Source organism: Oryctolagus cuniculus, chromosome 11, assembly GCF_051225735.1.
Source record: "Oryctolagus cuniculus isolate XC-2025 breed Fujian yellow rabbit chromosome 11, ASM5122573v1, whole genome shotgun sequence".
Classification (NCBI taxonomy): Eukaryota; Metazoa; Chordata; class Mammalia; order Lagomorpha; family Leporidae; genus Oryctolagus; species Oryctolagus cuniculus.
The window spans coordinates 114,560,111-114,577,496 of NC_142877.1; the positions used below are offsets into that span (position 1 = coordinate 114,560,111).

Here is a 17,386-nt window from a genome sequence, read left to right on the forward strand (position 1 = left end):
GGGCCTGCGTGCAATTCCCAGCTGCAGGTCCTGACTCCAACTCCCAGCTCATGCAGATCTCGGAGGCTCCACTGGGGGCTCAAGTGTATGGGTTCCTGCCACTCGTGGGGAGACCTAAACCCAATTCCTGGCTCCCAGTTTGCAGGCTGGCTTCTGCCTGGCCGTTGCAGCCATTTATGGAGTGAACTAGCAAATCAAAGATCTCTCTTTCCCTCTCTTTCTCTCTCCCTCCTTCCTTCCCACCTTCTTTTGCTCTTTGTAACTCTGCATTTCAAATAAATAAATAGGTCTAAAAACAAAAAGATTATGCATGATTCCAGTTCTGCACAAATTTCTTCAAGTGCCCTCATATGAGAAACATTGTTTCCACGCTCCACCCTCTCTTGGAAATGGGCGGTCCCTTAGCTGCGGACATCTGGTCTATGCCCTTATTCTCTCTGTCATCAGCTCTCAATGCATTGGAAGCTGTCACTGCCGGGCTGGGGGTGGGGGACACCTGGGAGGAGAGGGATCAGTGATGAGCTCCTGAAATGCCTGCCACAGCTTTTTTAAAAAATATATTGTTTATTTATTTATTTGAGAGTCAGAGTTACAGAGAGAGGAGGAGACACAGACAGATCTTCCACCCACTGGTTCACTCCCCAAATGGCTGCAAAGACCAGAGCCGATCCGATCCGAAGCCAGGAGCCAGTAGCTTCTTCCGGGTCTCCCAGACAGGCGCAGGGGCCCCAGGACTTGGGCCATCTTCTACTGCTTTCCCTGGCCACAGCAGAGAGCTGGATCGGAACTAGAGCAGCTGGACCAGAACCGGCACCTGTATGGGATGCCGACACCACAGGCGGTAGCTTTACCCGCTAAGCCACAGCCCTGGCCCCCTGCCACACCTTCTGAATTCAGTGCTGAGGCCAAGGGCGCTACTTCTCCGAATAAAAAAGTCTTCAATCAGTAAAGGCTCTGAAAAGCCCTCCAGGAGCTCTCTGGACCCGGGGTCCTTTGGAAACCAGGCTTGCTCTTTGGCTGCTGTTGCGCTCTCATTTCTGTTTGGGTCTCACCTGTTTGCTTGCAGGGAGGACAAAGTTTCAGTGCAAACTTCTCCATGAACCCAGGAAGGACTCACCCACATGCACACAGCAAGGCAGCCAGGCGGGCAGGCGGGGAGGAGGGGAGGCTAGAGCCAGGCGCCTGGCCTCTCTCCTCCCCCAGGCTCTGTGTCCCGCACACACCAGGCCTCCCTCCAACACACACCTTCCCTCTCTCTGGCCCTGGATGTCCTTGGCGCTCCCACATGGAGCAGCTCCGCCCAGCAGCAGCCCTGCTCATTGTATTTTTAACTTGGCTGGGAGGACACCGGGATGGAGGCCTTGGAAATGAGTCTGTAGTTAATTATTTTCTCAGCCAGAAGCCTGAGCAGGGCCCAGAGATAAGGCACAGAAGCCACGTGATGGACAGATCTGTGCACAGAGAAGTAAGGGGACAGGGGTCAGAGCAGGAGCCCCCCAGGGGCCGCGGGTTCACACTCACGCTTGCTCACAGTGGGCATCGGGCCATGTGGGGAGAGGCAGAGACCCGCCCACAGCCCCGCACACAGCAGCACCTCCTGGTCCTGTCCCTGGGCACCCACAGCCCCGATGGCGGACGCCTGGGGCTGGACATCTCCTCCAGTGTCCTCTGCGGGCTCTGCCGCGTCCATCTCCGCTCTGCAGCCACGCCAGGGCGGCGGGACCGCAGCAGCAACACACAAGGTCTGGAGCCTGTGCCAGGCCGCTGGGTACCGTCCCAGGATCGCTGCACGAGCGACTTTCTCTAAGGCCCTTGTCCAGCCTCTTCCTCTTCCTGGGTCTCCAGGGTCTCCAGGCGGGCAGTTCCACGCACCCCTCCCGCCGCCCCAATGCCTTGTCTCCCCCGACACCCGCAGGTGCTCACTTGGCTTGCCTGTTTCTTGCTTCCGCCCCAACAACAGTGCAGCGCTGGGCTACAAGAGTGGACGGGAACGTTCCAAGAACATTGGAGGGGGCGTGAAGCGGGGGAGGAGGGGCAGGGGGAGGAGGAGAGGGACAGCGTCCTTCTCAGGGCACTGGCCTCCATCTAATACTCCACCATCCGGGCCTTCCCCAAACCAGCCACGCGGTCCACAGAGGCGGGGGTCCACGATTCCATTCCTTCCTTCCCGGCGGCCCCGGCCCCTGCGCCATCTCTGTTCCTCTTTGGTCCCGAGTGTACCCAGGGGTTTAGGTCTAGAGTTGCACAGTCTGTAAGTGTGGGTGCACCAGGACCCCGGCCCCAAGACTGCTCTCACCGTGTGTGGCTGTCTGGTCACCGACGGGGAGGGCCTGGGTCATAAGGGTCCCCCCACAGAGCCTGCCACCGCAGTGGCCACCAGGACACTTGGCAATGGCCCAGGATGGGCCAGAACACCCAGGGCTCCTGTCCTAGTACAACGCCCGCTTGTGGCTTTGGGCACAGTCCTCAGCCCATCCCTGCTGTTCATCTGAGGGTGCACCTGGGCCCAGGGAGGGAGGAGGAGGGACAGGGCTGGAGAGACTAGGAGACTAGAGTCCAGGAGACTCCCGTATTTTACAGATCTTGGGGAGACAGAGTCTGGGGTGGCTTCACCTGGCTCCCCGAGGCAGAGACCAGAGCGCGGGAAGCAGAGACCGGAGCGGCCACGGAGCCTCTCCGAGTTGCAGGGTGGGGGTGCCGGCAGGGGCCGAAGGAAGGCAGCCCCATTCCCAACAACTGACTCACCCCCACCTCCCATCAGACCCCTTACAGAGATCTGTGCTTGCCTGGCCTTGGGCTAGGCACGAGGCGGAGCTGGGGTGGGGGGCTGGGCTGGGAGCTGAGCCCTGGGACCCAGGGCAGCAGGCAGGAGCCTGAGCACTCTGGTCCTGAGGCTGTGCCACCTAGCCACACCTCGGGTGCTCTCTCGGAGCCTTGGGGTGCCCTTCTGCCTGCAAGGGGGAGCAAGGGAGGAGCCCCACCCACCCGAGAGGAGCTCCAGGCCCCCAGGGGACACAGGACACAGCCAGAGCTGTCATGAGCACTCAGGTCATCACCCACATCCCCCAGCAGTGGTGTCCCCAAGGAGGCGGCTGCCTGGGGAACACGACCTGGGGCCCGGGATTCCAGAGAAAAGCCGGCCGAATCCACAGGGCTGAGTCAGCGGGAAAGAGCGGGAGGTGGGCGGGGGACCTGCCCACGCTGAGTCACGGCCCGTGGCTGGCCAGCCTTCCCCTGCCGATGGCCCAAACACGTAGTCGCCCAGCCCTGAGTTCAAATCTCCACCTGGAGACAGTCGTGGCTGTGTCTTGTGAGAGGAATGGCGCCATCTAAAGTCCAGGGCTCCGTGAGCACCAATGGTTTGAGCATTTGTTTGGTACCCACGTAAGTGGTTTCCAGGCTTAGCACCCTAAATCTTTGGCTCTTTAAAGATTTATTGATTTATTATTTATTTATTTGAAAGGCAGAGTTAGAGAGAGAGAGGAGAGACAGATCTTCCATCCACTGCTAGTTAACTCGACAAATGGCCGTAACTGCCACATGTGGACCAGGACAAAGCAGGAAGCCAGGAATGCCATCCGGGTCTCCCGCGTGGGTGCAGGGACCCAAGCACTCCGGTGGTCTTCCGCTGTTTTCTCAGGTGCACCAGCAGGGAGCTGGATCGGAAGTGAAGCAGCCTGGACGTGAACCGGTGCCCATATGGGGCACCAGCACTGCACCACGGCACTGGCCCCAGCCCCTTAAATCTTTTTTTTTTTTTTTTTTTTTTTTGACAGGCAGAGTGGACAGTGAGAGAGAGAGACAGAGAGAAAGGTCTTCCTTTTGCCGTTGGTTCACCCTCCAATGGCCGCCGCTGCAGCCGGCGCACCGCGCTGATCCGATGGCAGGAGCCAGGAGCCAGGTGCTTTTCCTGGTCTCCCATGGGGTGCAGGGCCCAAGCACCTGGGCCATCCTCCACTGCACTCCCTGGCCATAGCAGAGAGCTGACCTGGAAGAGGGGCAACCGGGACAGAATCCGGCGCCCTGACCGGGACTAGAACCCGGTGTACCGGCGCCGCAAGGTGGAGGATTAGCCTATTGAGCCACGGCGCCGGCCTAGCCCCTTAAATCTTAACAAGCCCCTAGTCAGTTCCTCTGTGAACCCCAGGTTCCGTTATGGCCACAGGTAGGCCCAGGGCCCTGCAGGCTGGAGCAGTGACCACAGGGGCTAAGTCTGGGGGGCGGGCCTGCCCCACCTGCCGGCACGGCTCAGCCCCGTCTGGCGCCCTGGGGACCCAGGCACTGTCGCAGGAGCACAAGCCCACGCCCACACGGGAGGTGAGAAGAGGAAACCCTGGGCACCCCAATCCAAGAAGAGGCAGTGCAGGAGGGGTGGCCTGGAGAAGGACCGGCCAGGGTGCTCTGCGAGGGGTGCTGGCTCTCACCTGCCGAAACTTGCACCCTTGCATGCCACGGTGAGTTCTGCTCACCACCCGCCCGGTGACTCAGCCCCCACCCCCCAGCCCCCAAGCCCGGGAGGGAGGAGATGAGTGGGCGGCGTCTGCCTGGAAGGAGGTGAATAATCCGGCCCTGGTGCTCCCAGAGGAAGCTCCCCGCAGCTGAGCGCAGGCTGGAATGAGCGCTCCTCTCACGCGAGCCCCGGGGCGGGCCGGTGCAAGGAGGAGGCGGGGGCTCAGGTGAGGCCGAGGGCAGGGCTGCCCTCTCCCAGCCCAGCCGGAAACCTCCCCCAGCTTCAACGCACTCTGGGGAGAAGCCGTGACGGTGAGCATGAGGAATCCTGGTTCAAAGCCCTACTCTGCTCCGTGTTTGTTTCTAGACTTTGGGGAGCTCATACTTCCTTTCTTGGCCTCAGTTTCCCTACCTGAGCTGCAAAAAGAAAAAGAAAGACAAAAAATAAAATTTAAAAAAGTACATGAGCTGCATCATGGCATGGGGGCAGGAAACTAGGCTTTGGAGCAGCCTGCCTGCTTACAAATCCCTCTCTCTGGGCCTCAGTCTTCTGGTCTGTGAAATGGGGATATAAAAATAGCTATTGCACAGGGCCATTCCAGGGACCAAATGAGTTGCTACATTGGAGGAGCTCAGCATGACGCGCGGCCCATCCTAGGTGGTCAGCACAGTGCACTTGCTGGGATCCGGCCCAGGGATCGCCCATGACTCCAGCAATGCAGGTGGCAACAGACCCGAGGAGTAGCCACCCCACAACCCTCAACTGAGCCTGGAAGTTCAGCGACCGGACCCCAGGACCCCAGCTGGGAAGCGGGTGATCCCGAGGGTTTCAATCTAGGCACAGCCTGGTTCTGCAGTCAGCTTGGTTTTCAACATCACCCAGTACTGCAAGCAGGAGGGCTTCCTGGGGGAGGTGTGGCAGACGCTGGGCCTGGCAGCGTGGAGGGAAGCCCCAGCACTGGAGCAGCTGGCCCCGGGTGAGTGGAGAGGGCCCCGCAGATAGGGTGGCCAGGCGTGGTGGTGCCACCGCAGGGGCTGTGTTCCCGCTGACTCGGGCAGGACGCAGGGGTCTGGCTGCCCTCAGAGTCCTGGGGGCCGACGCTGTGGCATAGCAAGTAAAGCAGTCGCCTGAAGCACCCACATCCCATATGGGCGCCGGTTCGAGTCCTGGCTGCTCCTCTTCCAATCCAGCTCTCTGCTATGGCCTGGGAAAGCAGTAGAAGATGGCCCAAGTGCTTGGGCCCCTGCACCTGTGTGGGACACCCGGAAGAAGCTCCTGGCTCCTGGCTTCGGATCGGCACAGCTCAGGCCATTGCAGCCACTTGGGGAGTGAACCAGCTTATGGAAGACCTCTCTCTCTCTCTCTCCCTCTCTCTAACTCTGCCTTTCAAATAAATAAATAAATCTTAAAAATAAAGAAAGCGGCCGGCGCCGCGGCTCACTAGGCTAATCCTCCGCCTAGCGGCGCCGGCACACCGGGTTCTAGTCCCGGTCGGGACGCCGGATTCTGTGCCGGTTGCCCCTCTTCCAGGCCAGCTCTCTGCTGTGGCCAGGGAGTGCAGTGGAGGATGGCCCAGGTGCTTGGGCCCTGCACCCCATGGGAGACCAGGAAAAGCACCTGGCTCCTGGCTCCTGCCATCGGATCAGCGCGGTGCGCCGGCCGCAGCGCGCCAGCCGCGGCGGCCATTGGAGGGTGAACCAACGGCAAAGGAAGACCTTTTTCTCTGTCTCTCTCTCTCACTGTCCACTCTGCCTGTCAAAAAAAAAATAGTAAAAATAAAGAAAGCACACCCTGGGATGCAGCAGATGAAGCCCAAGCACTCGGGTCCCTGCCACCCAGGTGGAAGACACGCATTGAGTTCCAGCCTCCTGTTGTCGGCCCGACCCAGCCCTGGCCATTGCACGGCATTTGGGAAGTGAACCTGCACACGGAAAATCCCTCTCCTTCTCTCTCTCCCTCTCTGCTTTTCAAATAAACACATAAATAGAACTTTAAGAAAACAAAAGAGCACTCCCCTGAGCCTACAGTAGGGCAAAGCCGTTAACACAAAGCCCACGGGAGAAACCTCCGTGACCTTGGCTTTGCTGCGTCTTTTCAAAGCATCGAAGTCAGGATCCTCAAAGGAAATAGTGAACGCGTTGGACGTCGTTAAAATTAAAAGCTGTGCTCTGAGAAAGGCACTGTCCATAGAATGAGAAGACAAGCCACAATGATGAGAAAGGATTTGCAAAATCATCTCTGGGTCTCCCGCATGGGTGCAGGACCCCAAGCGCTTGCGTCCTCTTTCGCTACTTTCTCAGGTACAGTCCCAGGGAGCTGGATCGGAAGTGGGTGGCCCGGTACACAGCCCAACAATGGAATCATCCGTGCCAAAAATAAACGAGCTGCCAGGGCCCACGCTGCGGCACAGCGGGTTAAGCGGCTGCTTACAATGCCAGCCTCTCCTGTGGGCTCCAGTTCAAGTCCCGGCTGCTCCACTTCCGATCCAGCTGCCTGCTAATGGCCTGGGAAAGCAGCAGAGGCCCAAGGGCGTATGCCCTGCACCCACGTGGGAGACCCAGAAAGAGTTCCTGGCTCCTGGCTTTGGCCTGGCACAGCCCCAGCCATTGTGGCCATTTGGAGAATGAACCAGCAGATGGAGGATCTTGCTCGCTCTCTCTCTCTCTCTCTCTCTCTCTCTCCCTTACACTGTCTGTAACTCTGCCTTTCAGATAAATAAATCTTTAAGAAAAGTAATATGTATAGGAAAATCAAAATCATCCTCTCCCAAGGAATAAATCAAAAGACATGTAAGAGCCGCTCTTCTGAAAACCACAAAACATGATTGCACATTAGGAAGATGCAAATCAACACCGCAGTGGGACGCCGCACGGCACGCCCAGCCCCGGGACACACGGGCAGCCGCTGCCGCTGGCACCCGGGAGGCCAGCGAGGGGACGAGGGGATGAGGGACGAGGAGGGGACAATGGGATGAGGGGACGAGGGGACGAGGGATGAGGGGACGAGGGATGAGGGGATGAGGGGACAAGGGATGAGGGGACGAGGGGACGAGGGGGGATGAGGGGACAAGGGGACGAGGGGACGAGAGGACAAGGGGATGAGGGGACGAGGGGACAAGGGGACGAGAGGACAAGGGGATGAGGGGACGAGGAGGCGAGGGGACGAGAGGACGAGGGACGAGGGGACGAGGGGACGAGGGGGGGCGAGGGGACGAGGGGGCGAGGGGGGGCGAGGGGACGAGGGGGGACGAGGGGACGAGGGGACGAGGGGACGAGAGGATGAGGGGACAATGGGATGAGGGGACGAGGGGACAATGGGACGAGGGGGCGAGGGGACGAGGGGGGACAAGGGGACGAGGGGACGAGGGGGGACGGGGGACGAGGGGGCGAGGGGACGAGAGGACGAGGGACGAGGGGACGAGGGGGCGAGGGGACGAGGGGGGACGAGGGGACGAGGGGACGAGGGGGGACAAGGGGACGAGGGGGGACGGGGGACGAGGGGGCGAGGGGACGAGAGGACGAGGGACGAGGGGACGAGGGGGTGAGGGGACGAGGGGGGACGAGGGGATGAGGGGACGAGGGGGGACGGGGGACGAGGGGGCGAGGGGACGAGGGGGCGAGGGGACGAGAGGACGAGGGGACGAGGGGACAAGGGGACGAGAGGACGAGGGGGCGAGGGGACGAGAGGACGAGGGGGCGAGGGGACGAGGGGGGGCGAGGGGGCGAGGGGACGAGGGGGCGAGGGGGGGCGAGGGGACGAGGGGGCAAGGGGGGGCGAGGGGACGAGGGGACGAGGGGGGGCGAGGGGACGAGGGGGCGAGGGGGGGCGAGGGGACGAGGGGGGACGAGGGGACGAGGGGACGAGAGGATGAGGGGACAATGGGATGAGGGGACGAGGGGACAATGGGACGAGGGGGCGAGGGGACGAGGGGGGACAAGGGGACGAGGGGGCGAGGGGACGAGGGGGGACGAGGGGACGAGGGGGGACAATGGGACGAGGGGGCGAGGGGACGAGGGGGGACAAGGGGACGAGGGGGCGAGGGGACGAGGGGGGACGAGGGGACGAGGGGGCGAGGGGACGAGGGGGCGAGGGGACGAGGGGGCGAGGGGGGACGAGGGGGCGAGGGGACGAGGGGGGACGAGGGGACGAGGGGACGAGGGGATGAGAGGATGAGGGGACAGCAGCCGCAGGGTGCTTCCTCCCGAAGTGAAACACACAGCCACAGTGCGGCCAGCGGCTTCACTCGGGACAACGGCAAACACGCTTACACACGCTGTTCCTGCTACTATCGACGGCCAAGAAGCCCACACAGCCCACACAGCCATCAGCTGATGAGAAGATAGATTTTTTTAATATAAGATTTTATTTATTTCAGAGGCAGAGCTACAGAGAGAGGGAGAGACAGAGAGAGAGGTCTTCCATCTGCTAGTTCACTCCTCAGATGGCCTCAACAGCCGGAGCTGAGTCGACTCGAAACCAGGAGAGCTCCACTTCCTGTCCAGCTCTCTGCTGTGGCCCGGGAAAGCAGTGGAGGATGGCCCAAGTCCTTGGGCCCCTGCACCCATGTGGGAGACCCAGAGGAAGCTCCTGGCTCCTGGCTCCTGGCTTTGGATTCGCTAAACTCTAGCCATTGTGGCCATTTGGGGAGTGAACCAGCAGACGGAACCTCTCTCTCTCTCTCTCTCACTCTACCACTCAGATAAATAAATAAATCTTTAAGAAATGTGAAAATACAGAAAAGCTGGATACATTGAGGCATCTCTGTGAACTGGAGGAGTCCAGCCTGTGATCTTCGGATCCTTCCCGGGTTACAAATGTAATGCAACCCCAATCAAAATCCCTGCGCTTGGTTTTTCTCCTGAAATTAATGCGCTGATTCTAAAACGTATGTCGACGGGCAACAAAAAAGCCGTTTCTAGAAAGAGCAGGCGAGGAAGCAGCCCGGGGACCGTCCTGTGTGGGGTCGCGGGAGCTCCGTCGAGGCACAGGTGCAGAAGATGAACAGAGAAAGCGACAGGGCACAGGGCGGAGACCAGCTCCCAGCTTCCACCGCCTGAGTGACCACCCGGGCAGGCGGGCTCACAGAGCCGTGGAAGGAGGGGCCTGGGTCAGCCGCCAGAGCCTGGGGGTGGGGAGAGGTGCGGCTGACCCCGGTGTGAGCTTCCTGGGGCTGCTCCTAAAACCTGCCACCAACTTGGTGACTTAGAACAGCAGGGCCCAGAGCTGGCACCACGGCCCAGCAGCGGAAGCCACCACTCGGGCTGCCTGCGTACCATATCCAAGTGCTCGGATTTCAGTCTCTCCTCCACTTTTTTTTTTTTTTTGACAGGCAGAGTGGACAGGGAGAGAGAGAGACAGAGAGAAAGGTCTTCCTTTGCTGTTGGTTCACCCTCCAATGGCCACCGCAGCCTGCACGCTGTGGCTGGCGCACCACACTGATCTGAAGGCATGAGCCAGGTGCTTCTCCTGGTCTCCCATGGGGTGCAGGGCCCAAGCACTTGGGCCATCCTCCACTGCACTCCCGGGCCACAGCAGAGAGCTGGCCTGGAAGAGGGGCAACCGGGACAGAATCCGGCGCCCCTACAGGGACTAGAACCCGGTGTGCCGGCGCCACAGGCAGAGGATTAGCCTAGTGAGCCGTGGCGCCGGCCTCTCCTCTTCTGATACACGCCCCCTGTAATAGACAGCGGTGTCTTAAACCAAAAAACCAAAGCACAAGCCATAAAAAATAACAATAAGTTAGACCATACAGTGTCTGTTCTACAAAAACACGTTAAGGGGGGAGTGTGGCCTAATGGTTAAGGGACCGCTTCAGACTGGGTTTGTGTCCTGCCCCCTGCCTCCCTCCAGGGGGCGCTGGCGGTCGCTGCTCCGGGAGTCGGCTTTGTTCGCTCTGACGCGCTGTTTAGGGAAAGCCGGTGAACAACCCACGCTGAAGAGCCCCGCACTGGGAGCTCACTCAGGGGCCGGAGATGCACGGGGCCCACGGGGTCTTCTCGCTTCTCTCAGGGTCAGAGGTTGGGAAGGGGCCCCTTCCAGGCGGGCTCGCCAGCGCCCCGCTCCGGTTCCAGGTGAGGACACGGAGACCCTAAGAAGCCCCGCCCGGCCCCCCGCGCGCGAGTCTGGGTCTTGCTCGTGGGTGTCTGGGCGGCGTAGAGCCGCTGCTGTCCGCACTGATGCAAGACGGACACACGGTGGCGCCCTCGCCCCGCAGGTGCAACCCAGCCTCCTGGGTCCCGGTGCAGAGGGAGGGAAGGAGGCTGGGGCGAGTTCTTCCCAGAGCCCTCTGACCCCTGACTTCCCGAAGCAGGACAGCAGGGACAGTGGAACGGAGGGGACGTCTCGTGGTCTCAAGCCGCTAGGTTTGTGGCCTTCTGTCTTTATTTTAAAGATTTGTTTACTTATTTGAAAGGCAAAATGAAAGAGAGAAGGGGAAAGGGAGAGAGACAGAGAGAGACATCCTCCACCCACTGGTTCACTCCTCAAATGACTACAACATCAGAGCTGGGCCAGGACAAAGCCAGGAGCCTGGAGCTGCACGCGCGTCTCCCACGCGGGCGCAGGGGCCCAAGCTGCTTTCCCAGGCGCGCCAGCAGGGAGCTGGATCGGAAGCGGAGCAGCCGGGACTCGTATGGGATGCTGGAGTCTAAAGCAGAGGTATAACCCACCACAAGGCAGGCCCTTGTGCCCTGTGTTACCATAGCAAAAGGTGCCACTCAGCCACTGACCCCCACCCCCAGGACCTGCAGGTGGCACCCAAGGCCCCCAGCTTCTGACCCCACACTCTCCCCCGCACACTCAGACCCACAGGCTCTGTGGCATCTTCCACGCTTGCTTCCAGGGGCTGCTGCCCCTCCCTCGGGGTCCCAGGACAACTCCTACACACCCTTCAAAGCCCGCCCATGGATGGCTCCCAGTCTCCCACAACCCCCTCCGGCAGCCCAGGCATCCGTCCACTGCCTCAGCCACGAGCGCCCCACTGGGCTACGGCCCTGGCTCCAAGGCCCTTGCCGGTCCCTCCGTCTTCCAGCCCCTGACTACTGCGCAGATCCACCAAATCTCTCCAGAGCTCACGAGCCCTCCGTGGCTGCCTGCCGCCCTGAGAAAGCCCAAGGAGAATGACGGTGTCCTCCACGCCCCCCCCCTCCCACCACTGCCGTCACAGCCGCAGGCCACACACCTCTGGGCCCTGGGGTCCAGAAAGCCCCTCCCTGCCAGCCAGGCTGGCCCTGACGTCTCGGGTACGCAGCCTACAGCACTGACAGCAGCAGAAATGTCCCTGGGCCAACCAGGCACCCAGTGCACCTCCTAACAGCCCCATTCTTGTGCCCAGCTCACAGGTGGCATAATCAAGGCCCAGGTGGGAGCAGGGGCTGCAAAACTGTTCAACAGAGCTGTGGAGACCCCCCACACACACTTACCCTCCAACCCCAAGTCCATCCCCCACCCCGTGCCCGGGGCCCTGAGTTGTGCAAACGCCCCTTGTTCCTGCGTGAGCTGGACAGCCACACGACCACACAGTGGGGATGGCAGGAACAGGGGTGGGACGAACCGAACCAGGGAGTGAGTGGCAGCATCCAGCCGGGGGAACTCGCCCTGGGGCTTTCTCACAATCCTCAAAGAAAGGAGTGAATTATGCAAATGATGCCAACTCTCAGGGACCTGGCACTCTGCCGGCTCCCGGCCCCTCCCCCGGGGGTTCTGGGCTCAGTAGAAAGTGCCCCAGGCTCTCCGCGGCTGGCTCCTGGTTACAAATGAAACTGGGGCTTCGCCAGTGACTCACCACAACGCCCAGCCAGGGCGTGCGATGGCAGCCGAGCTCCCAGACAAACCCCCCTCCTGCTAGCCCCAATCTGCCATCCATGGGGGAGGAGGGCGGGGGGGGGAGACACTCTAGCCCCAGGGACAGCCGCTGCGACCACTGCCCGCCCCCAAGGTCCACCCCCCACCCACCCCCGTCCCAGGCCCACCACCCCGCGGGCAGAACTGTTCCCAAGCCCCTTCCCACGCCTGGCTGCGTGGGCCCAGTGACGAAGCCCACCGGCTGCTCCCATCTGAGAGACCCGGACAGGGCAGGAACCCCCGGACCCCGGCGGAGGGAAAGAAGTCAGGCACGGGGTTGAGTCCCAGGCTCTGTTTCGCAGAGGGGTCTACACCAGGGCCCGCCGCTTCTTCACCCCAGCGTCACAACAGAGGGCTGGATCGGAAGGGAGCGCCCGGGACTTGAACCAGCACCCATATGGGATGCCGGCACTGCAGGCGGAAGCTTTACCTGCTACACCATAGTGCCGGCCCCAAAAATAAATAAATATTTTTAAAGAGTTCGTGTGCAGGTTCAAATCCCAGGTCGGGGCCTCACAAGGCACTTGCGATCCCGACCAGTCTGTTAGCTCCTGGAGCTCTCACTTTCTCCACCAGGAAAACGGGACGACTCTCTGTGCCTCCCGCGGGCCCGTTAGCAGCCGCCTGGCTGGGGCGATGGTGTGGGAGTCCCTGCCCCTGGAGGAGGCCAGGGGCAAATCCCCGCTGTGAACCCCGAGGAATGCACCCCACACCTGCCCCATCCCAGCCCGGACCCGGCCGGTCGGAGCGTGGGGGCAGGGGTGCCGCGGGGGCTCCTGGGATCCCGCAGGTCTGCCCACCAGGTCTGCCTTTGCAGAGTTTTGGGAAAACGCCTGCCCCCCCCCCCGCCAGCCGACCTCGGAGGACCCACTTTCTTTTTCTCAGTTCATACGGATGCTGCTAACCGGCAGGGAGTGCTCACAGGTGCCAGGAGCCTCGCTGCCGGAGGCCAGGGCGTGGAGCTCCATCTCACAGAGGGGGAAACTGAGGCCGGGGACGTCCTGCTCTCGCCCACGGTCAGGACGCTGCACCCTGGCAGAGCGGGACTCGCCTCAGGGCTGCCGTGCGGCCTCCTCAAGCAGCCCCAGGGCCCGGGCCCCGAGCACCCCTCACAGGGGCTGTGCCGCAGCTCCCCTCGCCACACCTGCAGAGGCCCCACACAATCCCAAATCCTTGCCCAGGGCAAAAGGGGGCACCCCAGAGCCGTGAGAAGCCCAGCCCAGCCCAGCCCAGCCCGGCCCGATGACCTCGTCCCTGCCCATCCCCAGCTCCCTCCGCCCCCTCCTGGACCATGAGACCCCTGGCATTGCTCTGGAGATCGGTGCCTTTGGCTGGGCTGTTTCCTGGGCCTCCCCCTGGAAGCCCTCCAGGACTGCTTCACCACAGCTCTCAGGAAAGTGACGTTGTGCCCTAAGGGTCTGTCTCCAGAGCTGGGGGTGCAGTGCAGGAGGGGAGACAGAAGACTGTCGGGGACCCACCCAACTTCTTGGGGGCTAGGGGAGGGAGGGAAGGGGGGGAGGGGCCTGGCTGTAACCCTATGCCCTGGGTCGATACCTGTTGAGCAACACAGGGCCAGTTGGCTGGGGCTGCAGGGAGGGGGAGGGGACGAGGTGTCCACTTCCTGGTGGCACCTTTGGCCAGCCCCACCCACCGTGGAGGGGTTCTGCTAGGTTCGAAGCCATCCAGCCTCTTGGCAGCTCCAGGGGCGTCACGGGGGAGAGAGAAGCCGGGCTGGCAGAGGAGCCAGCCCGCGCCCATCCTAGGGGTGTGCAAACTGAGGCCCCCAGAGTCTGCTCAGGCCCTGGCTCCTCCCTCCAGGCTCCCTCGGCTCCTCCCCTCCTGCAGCTGGGCGGGTGGGAGGAAGGGAGGACCGGGTGGAGTCCCGCCCAGGGGGCCCGGAGCCCCGGATGCTTCCCTGGGACTTGGGCTCCCTGGCCATTCCCATCCTGTGCCCCCCACCAAGTGCAGTGGGGGGGATTGGGGTTGAGCAAGTTGGGGAGATGCTCAGAGGGGAGCAAGGGGGCCTCCCCCGGCGAGGACTTGGGATCCGGCCTAGCGGGGCTGCCCCAGGCCTGTCCAGGGCGCGGCCCGAGGGTCCTTGGATCGTGGTAAACAGGAAGCCCCCCTCGCTGGCAGACAGGCCCCTGTGTGTGCGCGCTGGGCTCTTGACCTCCCCGGCTGCTGTTTCCTGTTAGCCCGGCCAGCAGAGGAGCCTGGCTGGGGGAGGCCCGAAGGAGGGCGGGAAGCTGAAGGGGGGGGGTCCGAGCGCGTAGTGGGGGCTCAGCTCCCCCTCCGTGAGCTGGCCGCGGGGGAGGGGCTGGGGGCTGGCGCATAGTAGGTGCTCCAGAGATAGTCGAGGCCTATTTTTAGGACACGCAGGGGAGGAAGTGTTCTTGGGAGAGCAGTACCGCTGGGGGAGGGGAGGATGGGGGGGGCTGCGGTGGGAGGAATGTCCCCCCATTGTCCCGGTCTGGCCCCTGCCCCGCCCCATGGCCACCCGGGCCAGGCCACTGTCTCAAGGCCCTTTATTTTTAAAATCCCTGCGGTGTTCCTGCCCCAACCCCAAGGAGCAGTGCCAGCCGCAGCTCAGCCTGTGGCCTGGGCTCAGGGCCCAGAGGCGCCGGAGGGGGGGCATCCGGCCGTCCTGCAGCTGCCGAGGCGGCCGGAGCGGGCGCGCAGGCCCGTGGAATGCCCGAGCCCGGCCCCCGGGCGGCAGCGCTTGGTCCTCGGTGGGGGGACAGAGGCCCACGCGGTGGCAGCTGGCTTGGGAGGGAGCCCAGCAGCTTGCCCTTGTCCAACGGTCTCTGTCGCCCCCAGCGCTGTGCCCGGCACCTGCCGTGGCCGAGGGAGGAGGCAGCCGCTGGCCTTGGTGGCGGTGACAAGCAGGGGGGAGAAACTCTCTCCAGGCTGGTGAGGCTGGCAGTGGGAGCTGCTTCTAGAGGGTCCTGGCTCCATCTCTCCCCGGCTGTGTGACCTTGGACACCGCCCTTGGCTTCTCTGAGCCTCAGGCGTCGCCCCGTTCACATGGGACAAAGACCGAGGTGCATCTCCTGACACAGCAGGGACGAGGCTGTCCCCGACCCTGTCCTCAGGGAGATGGTCCCCATGTAAAAAGAATCACGCGAGGGAGGGGGTCCTGGGGCCGCGGGCTGTGGAAAGAAGCTAACTTAGGGCTGGGGTCTGCTGGCCTCTGAGTGGACGACACGGACACTGAGGCGGGAAGACAGCAGCGTTTCCCTTACCAGGGGCGAGAGTGCTGTAGGCAGAGGGAACAAAGGCAGGAGGAGGTGGGGGGACCTGAGCTATCTGTGTCTAGCCCCGAGGAGGCCGGGACAACAGGCAGCCTTGAGCTGAGCCCCAGGTCTCCGAAGGGCGTTCACCGGGGCCCTTTGATGCTCCCAACAGCTGTGAGGTGCGGCAGGCCAGGTTTATTAGCATATACCCATTTGATGGATGGGGGAACTGAGGCGGGAGGGGCGCTGAGCTCACCTAAGTCATTCGTGGCAGAGCTGAGCCATGCCAGCCAGTAGCTCAGTTCCTGGCTAAACAGTCCCCCCGTAGTGGCCCCTCCTGACCTCCCCCCCACATCCACCGCCCACCAGCAGCTGTCCCAGGGTCCTGGGCTTCTGCAGAATCCACCAGGAGGTGCCAGCCGCCCCGCAGGCAGCAGCACCAAGAATGTGGCCTCCCCCCCACCCCGCCCCGCCACTGTGGGAGCTCCGGCCAGCAGGCCTTGGCAGGAGACGCCGGCTGAGTCAGCAAGGGGCTGGCAGGGACTGGATCTGCCCACCGAGGGGGAGGCAGAGGTCTCGAGGGGGCCGCCCACTCCCCACGAGACCCTCCCTCCTGCTGCTCTGGGTGCCCCCCCCAGTTAACTCCTGCCAGCCCAACCGGGCATGCGCTGGGAGACTGGCCGCCCCCGCCCTGCCCCGCCACGTGCCGCCCGTGTCCTCACCTGTGCACTCCCTCTCTCCCCCAGAGGACGTTTCTGGAGTCTTCGTGGATGTGTACAAGTTCCTGTGCCCACAAAGCTGTGCAAACCCTCGCGTCCCCTCTGCAGGCCGGTGGTGAAGACGCGTGGGTTCAAAGGCCAGGGCTGCGACCGGCGGCCGCCGCTGAGCTGTGGCTTTAATGAGTGTCGGCTAGGCTGTGACAGTTAAGCCCGTGGAACACGGAAGAAAGCACAAGGATATCAGCACCCACAATAAAGGTGACACGCAGCCCGGCTCTCCCACTCTCCCAGACGTCGGCTTTGATCACGGGCGTTACTGGGCCCATCTTACAGATGAGACAACTGAGGCATGGGGACGCTGAGGAACTTGCCCAAAACCCGAGGCTGGGAACAGCTGGAGCCAGGCCTCCTGACGTCGGGAAGGGGGATCCCTCTGGGGGCTCTGGGCAGCCCAGGAGGTGGGGGGCAGAGGCTGCGAGGGGACTGGGAAAGGCTGGGCTGGCAGAGCTGTCCTCTCGGGGAAGTGGGGAGCTCCCATCAACCAAGGCGTGTGAGCAGAGGCCACACCCACCAGGCAGCCACGCCTCGGCCCCCACGGCAGCCGGCACCACAGGTGCTGTGTGCCCAGGCTCCAGTCCCGTGGTCACTCCAAGCCCTGGGAGGTTGAGCCAGTGCCCCCTCCCCTGGGCCCCAGACTGGACGACAGCAGATGAGGGTCCGGGCTGAGCACCGGCCGTGGGTGTGGCACCGAGAGCTCTCAGCAGCCCCGCCCCCCCAGCACAGGGGGGCCACACCAGGGGCTAAGACAAAGGCCAGGGGGTGAGGGCAGCCGAGGGGCTGGCGTCAGGAGTGCTAGGGCCCAGGGGTGTCACCTCCACCCCACAGGGGCCTGAAGAGACCAGGGACAAGGCCAGCGGCACGTGGTGGGGAGGAGCCCCCCAGCCCCCTAGGCGGGGCCGCCGGTGGAGATGGCGAGGCAGGCGGCAGGGCTGGCCTTCAGCCCACGGGCCTATCTCCCAGGCCAGGCGGGATGCAGAGAATGGGTCATTGTTTCGGGCCTCAAAGCTCTTCCTGCCCCCCCCCCCACTGCAAGAACAAAGGGTCCCCTGGAGGACCCCTCCTCACTGCCCTTCTGTCCAGGC

General features: G+C 62.8%; 2 long non-coding RNA genes across 2 annotated transcripts; one reads left to right on the top strand and one right to left on the bottom strand.

Annotated features, from left to right (window-relative positions):
- Window positions 1-544: 544 nt before the first annotated feature.
- Window positions 545-1,219, bottom strand: LOC149123630 (uncharacterized). Its single transcript, XR_016216332.1, has 2 exons — window positions 1,053-1,219; window positions 545-814 (listed from the first exon to the last, which is right to left on the bottom strand). It is a non-coding gene; the product is annotated as an uncharacterized LOC149123630 (long non-coding RNA).
- Window positions 1,220-14,975: 13,756 nt separating this feature from the next.
- Window positions 14,976-16,526, top strand: LOC149123631 (uncharacterized). Its single transcript, XR_016216333.1, has 2 exons — window positions 14,976-15,202; window positions 16,272-16,526. It is a non-coding gene; the product is annotated as an uncharacterized LOC149123631 (long non-coding RNA).
- Window positions 16,527-17,386: the final 860 nt, after the last annotated feature.